This window comes from Vombatus ursinus, unplaced genomic scaffold (assembly GCF_900497805.2).
Source record: "Vombatus ursinus unplaced genomic scaffold, bare-nosed wombat genome assembly UNPS02014770.1, whole genome shotgun sequence".
Taxonomy (NCBI): Eukaryota; Metazoa; Chordata; class Mammalia; order Diprotodontia; family Vombatidae; genus Vombatus; species Vombatus ursinus.
Genome location: NW_020954548.1, coordinates 12,695,250 through 12,716,418, shown reverse-complemented (window position 1 = coordinate 12,716,418; position 21,169 = coordinate 12,695,250).

The window sequence follows — 21,169 nt, the reverse complement described above, 5'->3', positions numbered from 1 at the left end:
TCTAGCTACTTGGCTTACTTAAAAGGTATATAATTGAATAATACTGCTCCTGAAGGAGAAAACATGAATAAAATGCAAACCTATTGGTTTGAAACCATCTAATGTTGGCAGCTTTGACTTTGCCACTTTGTGGCAAACAAAGCCAAAGGGAAATTATAATTTGAGACTTCTCTGAATCACTGAGGGCAGCACTCCACTTAAGTCTGGATTATAAATTTGGGGCTGTTTCACCACATTATTTTTTCAGCTTTTGTTTGAGAATATTGATTCACAAACTATTAGAACTAAAAGGGACTTTTGAGCTAATGGTGTCCAATGTCTTAATTTTTCAGGCAAGAAAATTGAACTTCACAGAAGATAGATTACTTCCCCAAGGTCAAACAACAAATTAGTAGCAGAACTAGTACTAGAAACAGACAGAGCTCAACCTCTGGAACAGTGCCATTCCCCCTATACTACAGCTGCCTCATATGTATATATACATATACATATACATGTGCATGTGTATATATATATATGTGTATATATATATATGTGTATATATATATATACACATCTTTGGGCCTATTTTGCTTTCCTGCTTTTTTCTCCATTTTAATATACTTCCCTTTTGTTCCTGTTCCTCCACTGATTTTGTCAAATGGAATATTTGATGGGTGCCTATTCTTAATACTTTTATAGTTTTCTCATTCAGTACATTGACTCCTTTGGAGCAAAGGTTCTTTAAAAAGCTAAGAAATGAAATAATAACTTGTGTTCAGCACAACCCCATAACAATATGTAACCTTACGATATAGCAGATCCAGGGAAATATCACGTCCCCATAAACATGGTGGTATACAGTGCACCTTCTCAGGGGAACAGCTGAGACATAAGTTAACAACACTATTCTTTGATATTGGTTTATAATGGAAACTTATAAGTAAAGATGAAAGCTTTCTGGATAAATTTATAACTGTCCCTGCATTTCTTGTGTGAAATAAAAACTTTGACTCTTTCCCATCCCTTTTTGGTTGTTGTTTCAGGAATACAATCAAAACTCAGTGAAATGTTGATTATCTTCATGGAAAATTTCACTTTTCTTTTCAACTCAAGGGCATAGCTCAAAGAGAGGTCAGTTTTGGATTAGGGTGTGCTCATACCACCAAGGTAGCTAACTGCAAAATTTTAAATTGCTTTTAGAAATAACGGACCACAAACTTTATTGGTAAAATTTTGTCCCGAAGCCAACGTTTAACCGAGTGAGTTATACATGACTGAAAACAAAGAAGAGTAAGGGGAGCACTGATGACAGGATAATTTACAATAGTATTGTCTCAGGGCCCTTTAAACTAGAGCATTGAACTGGGGATGGGGAAGCCTGGGTTCTGCCATTGGCAGAACCATTGACTTGTCATATAACCTTGGACAAGGCAGTTAACCTTTGCTACTGCTGCCTCTCTAGCTGTGAACTAGGAAAGACACTAGGCTGTCCTCTAAAATAATGAGAGAAAGGGGGAGAGGATCAGGCAAAAGTGTCACTGTGACATTGTGATTGCTCCATTTTTTGGCATCTCATAAGGATTATTTAACATCTGGCAAAAGAACGATTAATTGGCCGTTTATTATCCAATTCAAATAGAGGCTGCACACTGTAGGTTAAAAGTTTAAAATTTTTATACCAAGAGTCAAGTCTCTTGTGTTTTACAGTAACATGAGAGCATACGTGGTGAAAAAGCCCATGAATTTCATTCGAAAACCTCTCTTCTGGCAGATGCGCACCCCATGACAGTGAAATATTCCATTGAAACGCCTGCTCTGGTACCATGAATGGAGCAAAGTCTTGTGTTTGTATATTCTGTGAAGTTGAACAACAATTTCCAACATATGTTAGGAGAGGCTGCCCTCTTTAGAGATGGGAAAATGGATAGCTCCTTGGGGAAAAGAAAGCCTGGCGCTGAAAAGTTTCTGTTAATCTTTCACTAGTGAAACCCAGAATGGAACCGAGCAGCCTGTTGGCTGCAGAGAAGTCTTCAGTAGAAAAGCCCAGCCCACAGGAAATGAGGCTGTCCTCCTCAGCAGAGGATACTTAGGCAGAGAGAAAACATTTACAATTCTTGTAATTACGCTGGTTTTCGGCACCTAAATTGTCATAAATCACATTTATAAAAGCCATCTTCGCACCAGTCAAATTTTGAAAGCTGCAAAATATATTCAGCTGGTGGGTAGTTTGAAACAGCAGTACATATGTTTGGAATAAATACATGTTATAATTATGGTTTTTAATACTGGGAGGTTTCTTATGAGGATTTATATTCACATACTGATGATAATGGAGTACATTGTGAGCATAATGAAGTGGTGATGGGTGGTATTTGTTCCTGCTCTCCTACAAAATACTGCTTCTCCCTCTAAGGGCTGCGTTCCTATGTAAATCCCCATACATCAAGATAGAAATATGTATCTCTGTGTATTTCCTAGAGTGAAATACCTGGAGAGAAAATACTTGCATTTTCACAACCAATTCATGGATCTTAAAACATAATTATCTCTTATTGCATTGTTGATCCCAGAGCAGTATTTGAATTAAAAAGGAGTACCAATAGAATTGGGGGAAAGTAAAAGAACTCTATTTTATAGCTAGGACCATGGTTGAGCAAAATCTAGTTTTAATGAAAGACTAGTATCATAACAAGTAGACGAGTCAAACTTGTAATTAGAATTTTTATTACCTAGGTATTAGCACCAAGGCCAGGCCTACTGAGCATCAGTTGAGTACATGGAATGCTGGCAGTGGATCAGGCAGCTTGGCAGTGGCCCTTACCGTGTCTGGGCTGGTGGTCTATGCAGCTTGAATTCGCTAGACATCTAACTGTGCTCTGGACTAGCTGGACCTAGCTTGAGCCAACTTTTTTCTTCAGGAATAATCCTTGTCTTTAGTTACAGACTCATGTAAAAATGTTAGGACTGAAATATCCTCAGCTCCTAGCAAGACGATCCCCAAATCTCCTCTAAGCGAGACATTTGTACATGACACTGATCAGTGGTCCCTAAATAGTTTTCCCCTACTTGGTAGGTTAACTAAAGACCCACTGGCATTTCTTTATTTGCATAACATAGTGGAAAGACCACTGGATTTGCAGTTAAAAACCGGGTTAGCATCTCCTGAGGACCACTTACTCAAATATAAGGCCTTGAACAAGTTATTTCTTCTCGTTGAGCCTTAGTTTCCTCATCTGTAAAGTGAGAGGGGCAGATGAGATAACTTCTCAGTCCCCTTGTAGCTCTAAAATATTATGATTCTCTGAAAGGTATTTCTATTCATTGACAGTGTTTCTACTCAGTGGAATCTCTTTTCTACTCTGTAAACTGTAGAATGCCATGACGAGTGCTATGATGTGGCTTTTTGTTCATTCGTTCATTCATTCATTCTTTCATTCATTCATTATCTACTTACTAAGCTCCTATAACATGCAGAGCACTAAATCAGATACTAGGGGAAATATATCTTTACCATCACAAAGATTACAATCTCAATGAATGATAAGATCTAGACCTTAAAGTTCATTTAGTACCTCCATATTTTATACCTTTGAAAAAATCTGGAGAGGTGAGGTTATAAGAATAATGAACACTTATCTAGCATTTTAATAACTACAAACCGCTTTCCTCCAAGCAACCTTGAGAGATAGTCTAAATATTATTGTCCCCATTTTACAGATAAGGAAACTGAGACTCAGGAATTCTGTGGTTTGCTCAAAGTCCATTAGCTATAAAATGTCACAGTCAGGATTTGAGCCCAGATCTCTTTTGATGTCAAGTTCAGGGCCCTTCTTATCATACCACAGGTAGTAAGTTGTAGAAGCAAGACTAGAACCCAGGTCTCCTGAAACCAAATCTGGTGTTCTTTCCACTTCATCCCAGTGCTCTCTACTCATACATAGTCTGATCTGACTGCTAAGTTTTGATCTTTGTTTGTTAAAAGGCAAATCCTCCTAGGAGAAATAATACATAAAACTGTTATCTCTCATTTCTAATTTGCTGTAAATGAGCTGCCAATCCTTACTTGAAAATAATTTTGAATAAGGAGAGAGAATAGCTGAGCATCAAAGTGGGAAGAGAGCCACGATGAAGAGGAGAGAGGAGCATCACACAGCTCTCAGGTTACAAATTTCATGTACTTTATAATTCAACCGGGGCTGCTGCTATGGGTATGTTGTGATTTACCATCTTCAGACTGCAAACTCTTTACACAGTAGTGAAGGCTTAGACATGTTTTATGAGTTTCAAGATTTTAGCAGTAGAGTTATAACTAAGGCAGAGCTTTGGGGGCCTTGCCCCAGGATGGAAAATTTTGAGAGTGTTGACAAGACCTTCCTGGGCATTCCTTTCTCTATCTGCCTCATAGCTTCATATACAGGTGCCTTCTATCCCCTAGGGCTGGTAGCATTTACATGATGCTTAAAGGTTTTTAAAGCACTTTAAACATATTTGATTTGATCCTGACAACAAAACCTGTGAGATAGGTGCAGTTATTATATTCCCATTTTTCAGATGAGAAAGACGAGGGTGAGAGAGTGACTTGCACAGGATCACACAGCTAGTGAGTGCCAGAGGCAGGATTTGAACATCTGGGAGAAATGGAGATGGGGAGGTCCATTTCAAACATTGGGAACATCATAACACCTGTGATCTAGAACCCCTCTCATTTTGTAAATGAGGAAACTGAAATGAAAAGACATTAAATGACTTGCTTGAGGTTACATAGATAATAAGTGGGAGAGCCAGGATTCAAACTCATTTCTCTTCACTGCACCATGCTACCTTGGGGACTGCCCACCCATAGGCAGTGGAGGGGCGGGGGAAGAGGAATGAAAGAGACCAAGAATGAGTGATCAGAGTGATAGGAGAAGACAAGTTACTGAAATCAAAGTAGGAAATGCTGTTAAGGAGAAAGATGTGATTGACAATGTCAAATGATGCAGATGAATGAAGTAGGATGAGGACTAAGAGAAGGGGCCACTGGATATCAATCAATAAATCGATCAATAAACATTCATTAAATGTTTATTATGTGCTAGGCACCTCACAATTATGATTCTAAGAGCCCCTTTCAAATATGGGTACTGGGGTGAGGCAGGAAAGTCAGAACTCACCCCATCTATAGTATGTTACTTCTGAGAATAAAAACTCCAATCCTGCCTGTTTGGTTGCTCTATGAACACAAGGTACCACCTAATTAAACACAAGGAGGTAGAATGTGTATGCAGCCTTGTGATGCTGCCTTGTTGGTAGAGTTTCACTCGATTTCAATGGACCTTATTTTGCCTAAATGATCCTATTCAATGTGTTTGTATTATTTGTCCCAGTGACTATATATCTGAGAGTGCCTTGCATTCTCACCTAACTATATTTTGAGGACCCTAATTCTGAATATATTCAAATTCATCTCACCTTGTCAATATGGATATTCCTTCCAATAATACAGATAGCAACCCATCCACATCTGCAAATCCCATGTTCTTCTTATCTATTTTTCTTACAAGTTTGGCAGATCAATGAGGTTAGGGAGGGGGAAGGGACTATTTAATTTTTTTGTTTCTGAATCCCCAGTGCCTAGCACAATACCTGACACATAGCAGGTTCTTAATAGCTTAACAGATGCTTCTGGTTTTATGGATATGTACACACACATATGCACATATAAATATATTGTCATTTATTTGTCCGTAAGACAACATACAATTATGTATGAATCTATGTCTATATGATATAAATCAGTATTTTAAAATATAAGGATCCAAGAAAAAATGACATTCATCACTACATATACTGTGCCACAGATAACCACATTGGTATCTTTTTTTTTAAACTTTATTTTACCAATATATTGGAGTAAGAAATGCCTTGTCAGTGAATGCTAAAGAAAAGTAGCATTACAAAATGTATTTTGTCCTATAATAAAAACCGGTGACATTTATGGTTGGGTTATGGGCATAGATTTTTTTTTTAATCACTAGTTAGGCTCTCCCTGAGCTCCCAGAGCAAAAACATTCCATGGGAAGCTGAAAAATGTAATTTTAGTTGCAGTATAATTTTCCAGCTGTTGCAAAAAAGCATATTTCGGCATGATTCAGAACTAGTGAATTGTAGTGAAATATTAACCAACTGATGGTTGAATCAGGTTTTATTTTTAATGGATGAGAGACAGGATGTGCAGGCCACTGATTCTTATCATATTTCACAGTACCTTTGCCACAAACAAAGCCAATAACTTGGTGTCATAAAATCCTAATGACTCTGCAAGATCCTAGGGACATGTGCATATGAAAATGACTCTGAAGGATGTGAATGCCTCCCGATTTTTTTTTTTTTTTTTACTGTGGGTGCAAACAGTTCAAGGTAAGACAATTTCTCCCTCTTTCTGAGGGAAGATTTCCTTTCTGTGTCTCAAGGAAGAAACCTAAATGTGTTAATGTCACCTCAGATCAGCTGCATGATCAATCTGAAAATGTTTGCAGACATTTGTCATTACAATCACTCCCAAATGAGATCTGACTGATCTAGGGGCACGTATAGACCCAGCCCCAGCCCTGATCTCTTTTTCAATAGCATTTTCATTCAACCTGATGGTGCTCCTTCATGGGGAAAGGAGAACATGAGCCGAAGTGAGAAGAAAATATGATTCAGACACACATTCCAAAGGAGAGTTTTCATTTATCTACGGTTTTCCTCAAGTTCAAATGCACTTGAGTCACTGGAATTGTTTTGTTGTTGTTCAGTCATTTTTAGTCGTGTCTGACATGACCCCATTTGGTGCCTTCTCGGCAAAGACACCAGAGTGGTTTGCTATTTCCTTCTCCAGATTATTATACAAATGAGGAAACTGAGGCAAACAGGATTAAGTGAGTTGCCCAAGGTCACACAGTCAGTAAATGTCTGAGGCCAGATTTGATCTGAGGAGGGTAAGTCTTCTTGACTCTGGGCTTGGCACTCTATCCACTGTTATCAAAGTTTCTGTGTTGTGAATCCAGACTCAATGTTAGTTGAATGGAATTTAAATCCTTTCCTTAAAGCTCACCTTCTCCCCAAGTGCTGAAATCCCTTTATAGTATACAGAACTTACTGACAGAAGGACCATTCATTGTTTTTCCTTTGGAACCAAGAATTTCAGTTGATGAAGTTGGGTGGGCAGCCCAGCCTCAAGAAGATTTCCAATTTCCCTTAAAAAAAAAAAAAAAAAGGAGAAAACAGCTGCAGGGTGAACCTCCCTGTCGCTGGGAACCTCAGCCTTTTTTTCCTCCTAGGCAATGCTTCTTATAATAAGAGGTCATGCAGTCTCCCTGGGCTCATTACTAAGGCCTCTCCTGATCGGAGACTGCCAGTTGTTCTACACGGTGCCAAAGTATGTGCGGTGGATTTCATGCTTTACAATCGTCCACCAGGGACTGACGTGAGACCACGAAACTAAGGCTATGTAGTAGTTTGGGTCTAACTCTGAGCTAAAAGAAACATTTAGACGCTTCATGGATTTCAACTCTAAGAAAAGCTCTTGAAATATCCACTTGAAATAGCCTGTGTGATTTAGAGTAATCCTACATGTGATAAATGCAGGAAATGCATATCTTGCCATCACGGTTAGAATTTATCCGATATCAGATCAGACAAGTTTAATAAACCACTTAAGTGTTATAAGGTATGCTTCATATCAAGATGAATTATGTCTCTATCTATGGCTCACTGCAAAGTTCTATCACTTTGAATATTAAATTTGAAAAACAATGTTTAAGTAATGCGAAGGGTCTGATTTAAAGCAACAAAATGCTAATAAATTCAAATTGAACAGGGACAGACCTTCCTTAACTCATACCAATTGTATAAGCAAGCTATAATAGTATGGATTAAAGTTGCAGCCCTACTCTTAGGAGGGAATTTTCTTCAACAAGTTGATTTAAAAATCACATCCATATCTAATTAGTTGCCAAGTCCTCTCAATTTTACCTCCCCAACATCAGTCCCCTCTGTGAGGGGTTACATGACCCCTAGCCTGATTTAGGCCCTCATTACCTTACACTTGGACCTATGTAATGGCTTCCTACAGGGCCTTCCTGATTGGCGTCTCTTGCTTCTCAATGTAGTTTCCCCACAGCTGCCAACATCACCTTCTGAAGATCAATCTGGTTACTTTCCTACTCCCTAGGGAGTTTTAGTGACTGCCCATCACAATTAAGATAAAATAGCAAACTCTTGAGATTGGCATTTTAGGCCCTCCACAATTTGGTCTCAACATATTTTCCCAGGAATATTCGAATTGCTTTCTGTCTTGTATTCTACATTTTAGTCAGCCTGAACTACTAGGGATCTCCCCAATTCAATTTTCCATTTCTCCTCTCAGTACATTTGCACAAACTGCCCCCCATACCTGGAATTCACTTCCTCTACACCTTGATCTTTCATACTTCTCTTTCTTCAAGGTTCATACAGGGTGACAGTAGCTCTACAATTACCTTGATTTCCGGTTTAACAAGCATTTAGTAAGCACCTACTATGTGCTAGGGACTGTGCTAAGCAAAAAAGAAAAAACAAAGAAAAAGAAAAGCAGAAAAACCAAAACAGGACCCCCCCCCCCCCCCCCCCCAATACTCAGTAGTTCATAATCTTGACCTCCTCAGATAACCTTGTAGTGTGTGTGTGTGTTTGGGGCAGGGAGTTGACCTGGATGGCATGGTGGATAAAGCACTAGATGTGGAGTCAGGAAGACCCGAGTTAAAATCTCCCCCCCACACAAGCTGTGTGACCCTTGGCAAAAAACTTAACATGTGTCTGCCTCAGTTTCCTCATTTGTAAATAGGGGATAGTAATAGTAGCATTTACCTCCCAGGGTTATTGTGAAGATGAAATGAGATAAGAAAGCATCTTGCAAACTTGAAAAGTGCTATATAAGTTCTAGCAGCTACCACTACTGCTGCTACCAACACTACTACTACCACTACTATCCCCACAGTAGAATGCATGGCCCTTTAGGGCAGGGATTATTGTGTTTTTTAGCTTTATATGCCTAGCACCTAAAAAACTGTCACGAAGTATTTAATAACTGTTTGTTGAATGAAATCAAAGGCTTTTAAAAAGCCAAAGCCAAAGCCAAAATGCATTAAGCACCAACTATATGCCTGATGCCATGTTCAGAATGATTAAATGTCACCAATGAAAACAAATACTATTCACCCTCCTCCCACAAAAAAAAAAAAATGCTACAGGACAAATCTCCTATATCTGGCCTTCTAAAAATTTGTGTTTTCCTAAAGCATGACTCCCTAAGAAGTTACTTTAAGCTAGTTGCTATACAGCAGGCTGCACACACATGATGAATTATTTTGTTTGTTCAAAATATTTAGTCACTAGGAGATTTCCTTATCTGCTGCATACAAATGAAGGCAATTTGTAAGATAAGTATTTAAAATATGTATTTGATATTGGCAATTCCAAAAGTGGAATTGTTCATGCCAAAAGCTCTGAATTTATGGAATTCTAATTCTCCAAAATCTGTTAGTTACCGTTTCTGTCATCTTCCTTTTGTGATTGATAGGGAATCCATCCCCAGGGTAATGAAGACTAAAAGCCAGATTCTCTTGTATTCTAATCCTATTACTATCACTTAGTCCTTTTGTGGTATTGGGCATGTCACTTAATCTCTCCTTGACTCAGATTCCCCATCTGTAAAATGAGGCCATTAATAATATTTACCTCCTCCAGGGTTGTTTTGAAGATTAGTCAGTTAATGTTTGTAAAAACTCTTTGAGCATGAAAATAGCTCTATCAATGAAGACTATTAGAGTAGGCACTGCCCACATTTTCTTGTTGTAGATTGGTCAGTTCCTCCAATTCCCTTCATGTGAGCTTCCTGTCCCCAAAAGTAGTCTTTGTCAAACAACATTAACTGACCAATTCCTTGATCTTTTGTACTTTTTGGGAATCCAGGGAATTCCCAGAATCTGAATCTGACTACTAAGATAATTATGTTCCTTAAACATTTACTACTATCTAAAAATATACCTAAGTCTTACTGGCCACATACTCTTTAGATTCAGCCACCTTGAACTGCATATCATCTTCCAGACATACTTTCCTGACTGTGCCTTCACTTACATGCTTGCCTAGGATGTCCTTCTTGACCCCCATATTTGTTGAATTCTCTCTCTCTCTCTTTTTTTTAGGCAATTGGGGTTAAGTGACTTGCCCAGGGTCACACAGCTATAAGTGTCAAGTGTTTGGTTTGAGGCTGGATTTGAACTCAGGTCCTCCTGACTTCAGGGCCGGCTCTCTATTCACTGCGCCACCTAGCTGCCCCCTACTTGTTGAATTCTTACAGATCTTTTGAGATCAATCCAAATGCTACCTCCTCCAAAAGTCTTCTAAGATACCTTTGCCAATAATGACTATTCCCCACTCTCCCCATCTTACACAACCTATTGCTTATACCTCTCATGTACTTATCAATTGTCACCGCATGTTAGAGTTATTTGTCTGTGTCTCCCCTCACACTAGACTGTGAATCCTGTTGTACTTGTAGTAGTATATTATGTCAGTGTTCTATCTCCCCTAGCACCTGGCACAGTGCCCTGCACACTGGAGGTGTGTGCATAGTAAGTATTTACTGAATATAATGCACAAATATCACCTTATAGCAAGAGGTGATTTGTTCCTGGAAGACTGTAGGATTCAGAGATGCAAAGGACTTTAAAGATGAGCTGGTCTAATCTTATTTTATAGATAAAGAAAGTGAGGACAAGAGAAGTACAGCAACTTGTTTAAGATAGTAAGGTGCAGATCTGAGTTGTGAACGAAATCCAGTGCTTTTCCCATGATACCATCTGGCCCTATGTATATTAAAAACCTTAATTATGACTGCTGAATCTTCCTGTGGCATCAAACTCTTTCATAAGATTTAAGTGCATTTGCTTCTTTGAAAAATATGAATTTTTAACCCTTTTTTCCAAGCTGAAATAAGAGGTAGTTGGGTTGTGTCATGCCACAAAACTCTACCCAGTGTCTTAATAGCCTTGCATCATGATGATTTGCTTACCATGACCTATGGAGATGGTCAGACCCTGCCTAAATCTTTTCTAGATAGTCATGGCTTCTTTATTCAAAAAAAGAAAGAAGGAAGGAAAGACAAAGTACAGGTGTCTCAAAAGTTGTACCAAGATGTTTGGGACATCCTGTATATAAACAAAATGTAAAAAATGCTTTCAGGTCTTTCATGTAGGAAAAACTGGGAAAGATGCCAATTTGTACAAAATGACAGGTATCTTTTCAAACCATAATTTGAGATATAACATGGCACAATGGATTGAGTACTGAACCAGGAGCTGGGCAGATTGGGATTCAAATTCTGCTCTAATGCTTCTGGGCTGTGACCATGGGTACGTCACTTTTTTGGGCCTTGATTTCTTCACCTGTAAAATAAGGATAATGATACCTGTACTTCACAGGATTGATAAGAGAATGCAGGCAAAACACTATAGAAATGGTATCATCATTTATGACAGTTGTTATAATTATTATTAGGATAAAATACTCTGAGCCTCCTGGATTTTAAAGCATTACTGAAAATAGGACTAGCTTTCAACAGACATGATAAAATCATATCAGATTTCCCGTTCTAGAAAGACTGTGAGCACCCAGGGGGAGGTTGAAATGACAAATAATTATCATTGCTGAAACTGGTCCAATATTTTCTCTAATTCCATTATTTATTGCTTTTCTAGTACACTACATCAAAGCATGCCATGCAGCATGTACCCATCCCTTAATAACATCCAATTAAATCAAGTAGGCAGCAGGGGCACATCGTATTTTCCAAGTGATAAACGTCTTTGTAATTGCCCAGCATTATAAGAATGGCAAGTGACTACAGTATCTTGAGTCCAGTCACAAAGAAAGGAGAAAGGAAAAAAAAAACTCAATATTTCTCTTTCAACTCGAGGAACTTGGGGGTGCTTGTTTTTGTTATTTGCGGCAGGTAAGAGGATGCATACTTTGGAAATGAGAGCCAACAAGGCCCAAAGCAGATTGGAAGACTTCCATGGCTGTCAAATGCGTGTCTAGAATGAGGAAGAGGTAGCTCTGCTGTATTCTGTTCTGGTTAAACCCCATCATGTGTATTTACACTCAGTTTCAGCAACATTATTTTAGGAAGGACAGTCCGGAGTCAGAGTGTGTCCAGAGGAGCAAAACCAGAGTAGTGAGAAGACTTTTGGAGACAGGTCTCTGTAATTACACAGAGGAAGTCTTCAGGAACCAAGATGCATGAACTTTGGGAAAGGAGGTACGGGGTTGTTTCTTCCTGTCCTGGGAGGGACTAGAGATTCTTTTGAGCTCTGGTTTGGTTTGGCGGGGCTATGGCAACTGAGGCTCAGACTGGAGGATTTCGGTTTTGAGAGGGAGAAACACTAAGATCTTAGATAGAGTCAAGTACAGAGGAATTGCCAGGGACTGCTCCTTATGCTAGTCAGCTCAGATCCAAAGGACAAAGGCAAGATTGCCTTCAAGTTCTGACACGTACATCTTGAGAATGAGGTTTGGTCACTTGCTCAGGAAAGGAAACCAGGTAGAAAACGCAGCCAGGGGCCCAGGTGCAAGATCCCTTAGGGTGTGGCCACAGGGTGGCGGTGGGACGATCACCCCACCTTTTCACAGGAAACCTACTCACAGAAAACACCACTTGCCACAGTGAAGAGTCAGTGGGAGGGAAAGCACTTCTCTTTAAACTGACTCAGTAAGAATCCCTTCCTGAGAATGCTCTGCTGCCATCATGGTGTAGTGGGAAGACCAAAGGATCACTCAGGGTTTTGCTCAGGGGTCATCTAGCAAATCTATGGGAGGAGGGAGACAGAGCCAATCTGATCTAACAAACAAAACAACAGTCCCTGCGCTCAAGGAGCTTACATACTCCTGGACCTATATTCTTTTTCCTCTTTGCATCTGTTCATCAATACTGAGCCTTGAGACATGGCATTCAATGTGCCCTGTTACATATTCCCTTCTCAGCTTTGAGCATCATCCAACCACAGGCTTGGAGATGCTTTATTATTCAATTCAATTCAACAAACATGTATTGCCCGTGATGTCTCAGGCGCTGTACTCAGTGCTAAAGTTGAAAAGATTAAGTACAACATATGCACCACCCCACCCCACCCCATTAAGCAGAAGGTGGCTTAATATTCAGGTAAGCTTCAGCTAGGCAGTTAGGTGGTGTGGTGGATAGCGTGCTGGGTCTGAATTCAGAAAGTTCAAATCTGGCCTCAGACAGATATAACCCTGAGCAAGTCACTTAACCCTGATCGCCTCAGTTTCCTCATCTGTGAGATGAACTGGAGAAGGAAATGGCAAACCACTCCAATATTTTTGCCAAGAAAACCCCAAATGGGGTCACAGTCAGACACAACTGAACAACAAGACTTCAGTAGTTCCTAAGAAGCCAATGAGTCCTCTGCAGTCCCTCTAGTCTACCTGGGGCCAATGGGGAGTGGGAAGTTGTGGGATAACAGCATTACTTTTATAAGGCTAATGGGCTACTTTTGATCATAGGCTAGTTCTCCAAACTGTCCATAGAGAATTTTGAAAGTTAAAGCTGCTCTCCTTTATTCTTGACTCTGAACTTGGAGGCAGCAGACTTGGGTTTGACTTCTAGCTCTGCTTCTTAACACTTCTGTGACCAAGGGGCTTTAAACTGTCTTCTTCATCTATCCCTTAAGGGGTTGACAGGAAAATAACATATGCTATGACTACAGTGATATAAATGGAAAGGACAAAAAAGTGACAGTGAATATTTGTGAAATTATAATGGCTAAGCTTGGCCCCAAAGAATGGGTATGAGAAGATACCACTACCCTTTCCTTGCAGAGGTGTGGAATATTGTAAACAACGTAAGACTTTTTTGATATGGTGGTTAGTTTGGCTAAGACATTTGTTTTTTCCTCTTTTTAATTCTTTCTTCTCTCTAGGGGAAGAGAGAAAAGGAATGTATTGGGAAATGTGATATAAAAACCAAAGATATTAATTAAAAATATTTTAAATGAAGGGATTGAATTAAATGATCTCCCTTCAAGTTCTGAATACATGGTTCTGTGACCTAAGAGCCCAAGGGTTGGGGAGAAGGAAGAGATGGTAGAGCGTACTAAGCAAATAAGAATGATACAAGTTAGAATGTGATAGGGACAAAGGAGAGATCCAGGAAAAGAGCTCTAAGAAATTGTCACTTTTAGCTAGAAGAATCCAGAAAATCTTCTTTTGGGAGGTGGCACCTGAGCTGGGCCTTGAAGAAAAGAATAATTTAATAAGGTAAATATGAAAAGAGTATTCTTTGCAGGTATGAAGGCTGGCCTGCACAAAGGGAGAAGAGGATGGCAGAGTAGCTAACTTTGCAGTAGTTTGGACCAAGAGAAGGGTGCTTGAACCTGACTATAGTGAATTAAGACTGGAGAGGTATATTGTAGCCAGAACGTGGAAAGGCTTAAATTCCAGGCATTCAAATTAATATTTTACACTTTAGGCAATGGAAGGACACTGAAGGATTCTGAGTAGTGAAGTGGCATTACAAGATTTTAGGTTCTGTATCAGAAAACTGATGGATTGCTAGTGCAGAATAGCTAGGAAAGAAGAACTTCAGGTAGTGAGATCAAAGAGCAGGCTATTATAATAGTCCAGGCTAAAGAAGTTTAGAGGGCCTAGATGAGGCCTAGAGATTGAAATAGAGCAGAAAAGGCATGAGAGATATTTCAGAAGTAGAACTTTTTACAACTGAATGTATAGGGAAATGAGAAAGAGAGGTGCATCAAAGGTGACTCAGAGTGTTAAAACCTACATGACTGGCAGGATGGTGATGCTATTAAAAGGAAGTTGAAAGGACTTTTTTGGGGAGGAGATAATAAATTTCTATTCGGACACATTTAGTTTGAGGGGCCAGTGAGTTATACTGATGGAGATGTTCAGCAGGCTATTATTAGAAATCAGGCTAGACATAAAGATTTGGAAAGCAGGGGCACAAAAGTGATCATTGGAGGCATGGAAATATGAAAAATTACTAAGAAAAAAAACAATAAAAGAGATTTGAAGAGCGGAAGACCCACAGTTAGAGGGTGGAAAGGAGGAAGATAGCCAAAGAAGATTCCACAGGAGTGGTCAAATAGGTAGAAAAAGAACCAGGAGTCATGTCAATGAAGACAAAAGAGCAGAAAATATGAAGAACAAGGGAGTGGTCAGTAGTGTCACATGCTGAAGAAAGGAGAAAGAAGGATGAATATTGAAAAATGTCCAATGGATTTGGTAACTGAAGGAGCACTGGTGAAGATGGCAATTTCAATCCAGTGCTGTGGATAAAAGCCAGAATGTCAGGTGAAAAATAAATGGAGACACTGAGTGTAGACTGTTTCTTCTAGAAATGTGGCAGTAAAGGTAAGGAGTGCTAAAATTTTTGGAGTAAGGAGGAACTAGGAAAGTTTATTTTGTTTTTGTTAAGACTGGGGAGACCTAACATGTAGGTAGGCAGAAGGAAAGGAACCAATAGATAAGAGGTTAAAGATGAGTGAAAGTGATCTATGGAGTAAGGCCCTGGAGAACACACAAAGTGATTGGGTCAAGGGCATAAATGGAGGAGGTAAGCTTGGCAGGGAGGAGGGACTCCTCCTCCTCTAAGACCATAGGGAAGGATGACAGAATAGGTGAAGATACAGAGAGATTTTGAGATATGGAGTGGACAAGAAGGAAGCTTGTAACAGAAGACTCCAATTAGGGGTCACAGTAGTATAGTCATATGAGGCAGGGAATAAGCATTTATATGGTACCTATTATATGCCAAGCACTGTGTGTGCTAAGTGCCTTTTTATAAATATTATATCATTTGATCCTTACAACTCAGATCTTCTTGATTCTAGGCCCAATGCTTTATTCACTGTGTCACCAGCTGCCTCTAATATATATGTATATACACAAATATCCTGGGATCTGCCATAATGTAGTTTTAAGATTCCCTGCATGTCACTGCTTGAAAGAAAGTCCAAAGATCCATAGAGCAGCTCTCACAATCTAATGGAAAAACCTGATTTTCTGTAATTCTATTTCCCATCTCACCCCAAACAAGGACTTAAAAACTATAAAAAGCCACTCATTAAAAAAAATCTAACCGAGATTTGTGTTTGATTTGCTTCCAGTCTTGTATAAATGTGTTCCATGTTTAGTCCTAGATTTTATAAAGTGTGGGAAGTTATTACCGAATTTGGCAGAACTTTAAATGGACAGATGTGTTTATTGCACATGTGTGTATACATGTTACAGATATATATGTAATATACACATACACACATATATACACACACTTGCATTTTGTATACATGAAACTTGTGAGTGAAATGCCATAATCATTCAAAAGACTTTTATATTCTCCCCCTTTTAATATTGTTTCCTGCAGTTGTGATGTTTTCTTGAGAAGAGACCAAATTCCTCTCGTACATAGATCGAAAATACACAGAGAAATCTACACCCCCTGAAAGTAACACCCAACAAAGATTGTTGGTATTATGTAGAATATAGTTCTCTAGAAGTGCTATCTGTTAAGTCTGAATTCTATAATACATGGCTGTAGGTTGGCCAGGAATTCTGTTAGCTCAGCGCCCTCCCCACCAGAAGGAAACATGAGGTTTCGAATGTTTCTAGAGTTGGCTTGATTCTTAACAGTCAAATAAGTCTCTAAGAAGCGGAACAATTAGGAGGCAAGTACATTAGGAGAAACTTGGGAAAGTGAATTCACATCTTTTATCACTTAGAGGTAACTGTTCTTTCACAAAGCAATCCTTTTTCTTCTCCTTAACTAGTATCTGACATTCATTAGGGAGAGAAAGCTTAAAATGTGCTAGTGAATGAATAGGGGTACAGAGCCCAGAAAAGGAGAACAGCCATCACAGAAATATGCTGATTGTTGTATAGTAAAATAACTAGTTGAGGGAATAGAGACATAAATACATTCAGGCTCAAGGCATGTGGTTGCCAGCTTATCATTGCAGAACACATATTTTGGGCTAGTAATGGACCAGACCATAGTATGGTGGTGGTGGTGATTGGTGACGTGTGATAAAAATATACTGGACTCCATGCCGAGTTTGTTGTGACTAGTATGGAGCTTTGGTTGGAATGTATTAGGAGCCCTGAGGACAATAGAAAATGCTGAAAACTTATTGACCGACACTCACTACCACTTCTGGTGGGGCTGTACCCATGATCCCTGGATTTATTTGGCCAAGCATTTTTCTGGACCCTTGAATCTTGGGCACTTTGGGGACAGTAGATGCTATGTGTGGAATTACATGGTTGAACTCCTTCATACACAATATATTCCAGTTAAAGTAGACTACTGGTTAATTCCCCAAACTCAAAATTCTATCTCTCATCTCTATTCATTGACACAAGCCCTTCCCAAGGCCTGAAATGTACTCCCACTCCTTATCTTTGTCTTTCAAAATCCTTGTCTTCTGTCAAGGTTCAGTTCCGTAACCACCTCCTCCATAAAGTGTTTCCTGTTCCCATAATTGGAAGAGCTCTTACTTACCTTAAGGAAACTGAAAAGAGGAGAAGGGGGTGCCAGAGGGTATATGGTACTGGAGCATGATGATGCTGGTGGAGCTGAAACCTAGCAATGCAGCTGGTGGCAAACAAAAATGAGAAATCTGTGTGTATGTTATATCCCCCTTTAGTTCAGGGCCTGTTTAATTTTTGTCCTTTATATTCCCAGAACCTCACACTATATATTGCACATAATAACTGCTCAACCAATGTCTGTTGAGTTAAATTGAACTTACTTATAAGTCATTGGTCTCATTATGGGGAGGACATGGGAAGTATAGTGTTTGGATGACAAAGCAGAGCTGGAGGGGTATCAAAATGGCCAGATCCAGATCAATATGCTGACAATGGAGTAGTATCACTTCTGAGCTAGTCCTTTGAGATCCCTTGAGTTAACCTTCCCTTCCTACTTTATGTAGAAAAAAGATTTAAGAGCTATATATATGTGTGATGAGAAGCTTAGGGGGTGACTGGATTTTGAATGTGGACAATAGGGCAATCATAGGAAATACTATTAGGAATATTTGAGGGTAAATGTCTTACGAAGAGTTAATTAACCCTAATTTCCCCTTTTCAAACCTGAGGGGGGACAGATAGATGGCAGAATGAATAGAGCACCGTCACTGGAGTGAGGAGGACCTGAGTTCAAATCTAGCCTCAGACACTTACTAATTGTGTGACCCTGGGCAAGTCACTTAACCCTGAGAAGAGGAGGAGGAAGAGGAAGAAGAAGAAGAAGAAGAAATACCTATGCCAGAAAATATCAAGGTCCCAGGATTACCTGGTATAGACAACCTTGAGAAAATAGGAAAGGATACAAAGGGTTGTGTCAAAGATTGTTGACCTTTGGAGTGGCCTTCTTGTGAACTTGGAAGTTCTACCTCTGTGGTTTACTATCTGTGTGACCTTGAAGAGATCACTTCATTTCCTTAGAATCCAGTTTTCTCAACAGTAACATGAGGGGGCAAGGGGTAGAACTATTTGACCCCTAAGGTCCCTTTCAATTCCACATCTGTGATCCTATGGTCAGTGTCCAAGCCTTTGGTATATGTCATACTTTAAGATTTCTAATAGTACAGTCAACTACAGAAGAATCTTCCTGAGTACAAACAACATGGGGGAACACGAACATAGAGAAATCCACCCAATCCACTTCTCTAAAGCTACACTGTTTTGCCACAGAGAAGTCTCACCTGGCTCTCTTGCTCTCCATCCTATGGATATAATCAGCTCTGCAGTTTAAGGATCAATTTAGGAAATGCTGACGCAGGCGGGGCTAATTTTGTTGTTATAGCTGGCTACAGGAAGCCTTGGAGTGGGAGAGAAGCTGGTACCCTCATTAGAGTTATTGGCAGTAGCTGCTGCTTCCCTCCCCATACATCAATTAACCTCCTTTCTTGATTGTGATAACATAAATAAATCAAGTATAGCCTAAACGAAATTTGTCAATGCACCAGAAAAAAAATTAAGTTTGGTATATAGTTTAGTTTTGATTTGATGCAAAAATTTATGTCAGCCAACTCCAACTACAAGAGAAGTTTCATGCAAACACTTAAGGGAAAAGTTGAGTCCAGTGATGTCAGAAAGTGGCAACAGGTGTTAGAAAACAAGGACCATTTTCCTAATACGATAAAAAAATTTTTTTCTTGAACTTTTCTGGAGATTAAGGAGAATTATTATAAACAGAAAGAAAATTAAACTGTCCATACTAGGACCATAGATTATGGTTGGCTGCAGAGATAAAGCAAAGGGCCTAGACCAGAAAATGTCTAGGCAAAGCTACAAAGGCAGAACAGAGATCAGAAATGAGAGAGCTGTACCCACACAGGACCCAAAGGCCAGTAATCAAATCAGAACCTAGGCTTAGGAGCCACACGAGTGAGGACTGGGAGTGGGGGTGGGGGGAGACACAAATTAGAACTGTAGGTCAGATTGATCTGGAGGCAGTAGATTGAAAACCAAGTTCAGAAAATATCTATACCACATATATTTTTTAAAAGGAACATTGAGAAAACATCTGTAACCAGAGATCCATGTGCCTACTTTATCATTTTAATCAAATCTTTATGAAAGGAATCTATGTACATATTAGAGGGCTTTCTGGATAAAAATGTAGGAGAATAAACAAACACTTGCAAATGATTTTCTATAGCTGACCAGCTCTTCACAATCACAGAACTGACTGTAAGGTGAAAAGAAGACAAGATACTGCTGTTTATTCTTTGGTAATTACCCCTCACCACCACCACTCCCCCCCAAAACCATTTGATTCCATAAAAGTAAAAAACAGGTTTACCACCTCTCCTCCAACATGAAACCTCTTATCCATATGTTAAAATTAAACAAGATTCCTTAATAAAGGCAACCAAAGAGATAATTCTATTCAACAATCTGATGATTATTAACATCTAGTAAGAAGTAAAATAGGGAGATATATGCTTGCCGAAGGTATTTATTTTCCACTGACATGAAGAACTTCTTGTCCCCTATAGGTGGTGAGGTCCTCCATATTCATCTGTGGATGCTGATCCATAAATCCCCAACATTGCAGGACTTACTCTATAAGAGCCACAATTATTCAGAAGACATCAGTCTCATGATTTATACAGGAAAAGTTAGAAGGATGAAAAAGGCCTACTGTCTAGACAATGTAGTTGTATGACCAATCCATTAAATTAGTACCTCTGTGAATATATCTAAGATAGTTATAGTAGGCAGACAATGAATTGGAATCCAAAATGAGTTGTAGTAGGTTGGATTGTTTGGGGGTAAAATTGTACAGTGCTTCTAATAATCACAAGATGTTCCCTGGCTTCTATATCTATATTTATATATCTATATCTATATCTATATATATTAAAAGACAAACGTTGTCCCACTGATGTTGTATCATTGCAAATTTTGGAATCCTGTGAGTGCCTTCTGAAGAATTAAAGTTTTAGGTGAATCAAAAGATAACAGAGATACAAAGTGGGCACAAACAGGTTGCAAGATATTATCAAAGATGTCATATCTAAGAATTAATGTAAAGAAAGGTTTCATCAAGGAAATATGTGACAGAAGTAAGGCAGAAAAGGAAGTAAGGCAGTCACTCAGATGTGACAGCCAGAGACAAGAGATAGATGACCAACGTAATCACAAATTGATGTGGATAGATGTATGGAAGAGCATGAACAAGAATTATACAAGATAAGATGTGGATGGGTCATGATCTGTACCCATGGAGGGCCTATCCACATTGATGAGATCATAGATCAATTTAAGTATTGAAATATAAAGTGCAAAGGGACTGTGCTCAGCTTTAGAAAGTTACGTGGATGAACACTAGCACAGTATCTGCCCACAAAGTACTTAGATTATACTGGGGAGGGTGACACATGATCCAAGGTAGAATGTGACAAAGGAGGAAGTGAGTCAAGTGCTGTAAGAAATATGAGAGGTCACTTTTATTTGGTGGAGGGATAAGGAAAACCTTAAGAGGAAAATGAAGCAGTAACCAGACTGGTGCATGCACACACACACGCACGCACACACACACACACACACACACACACACACACACACACACACACAC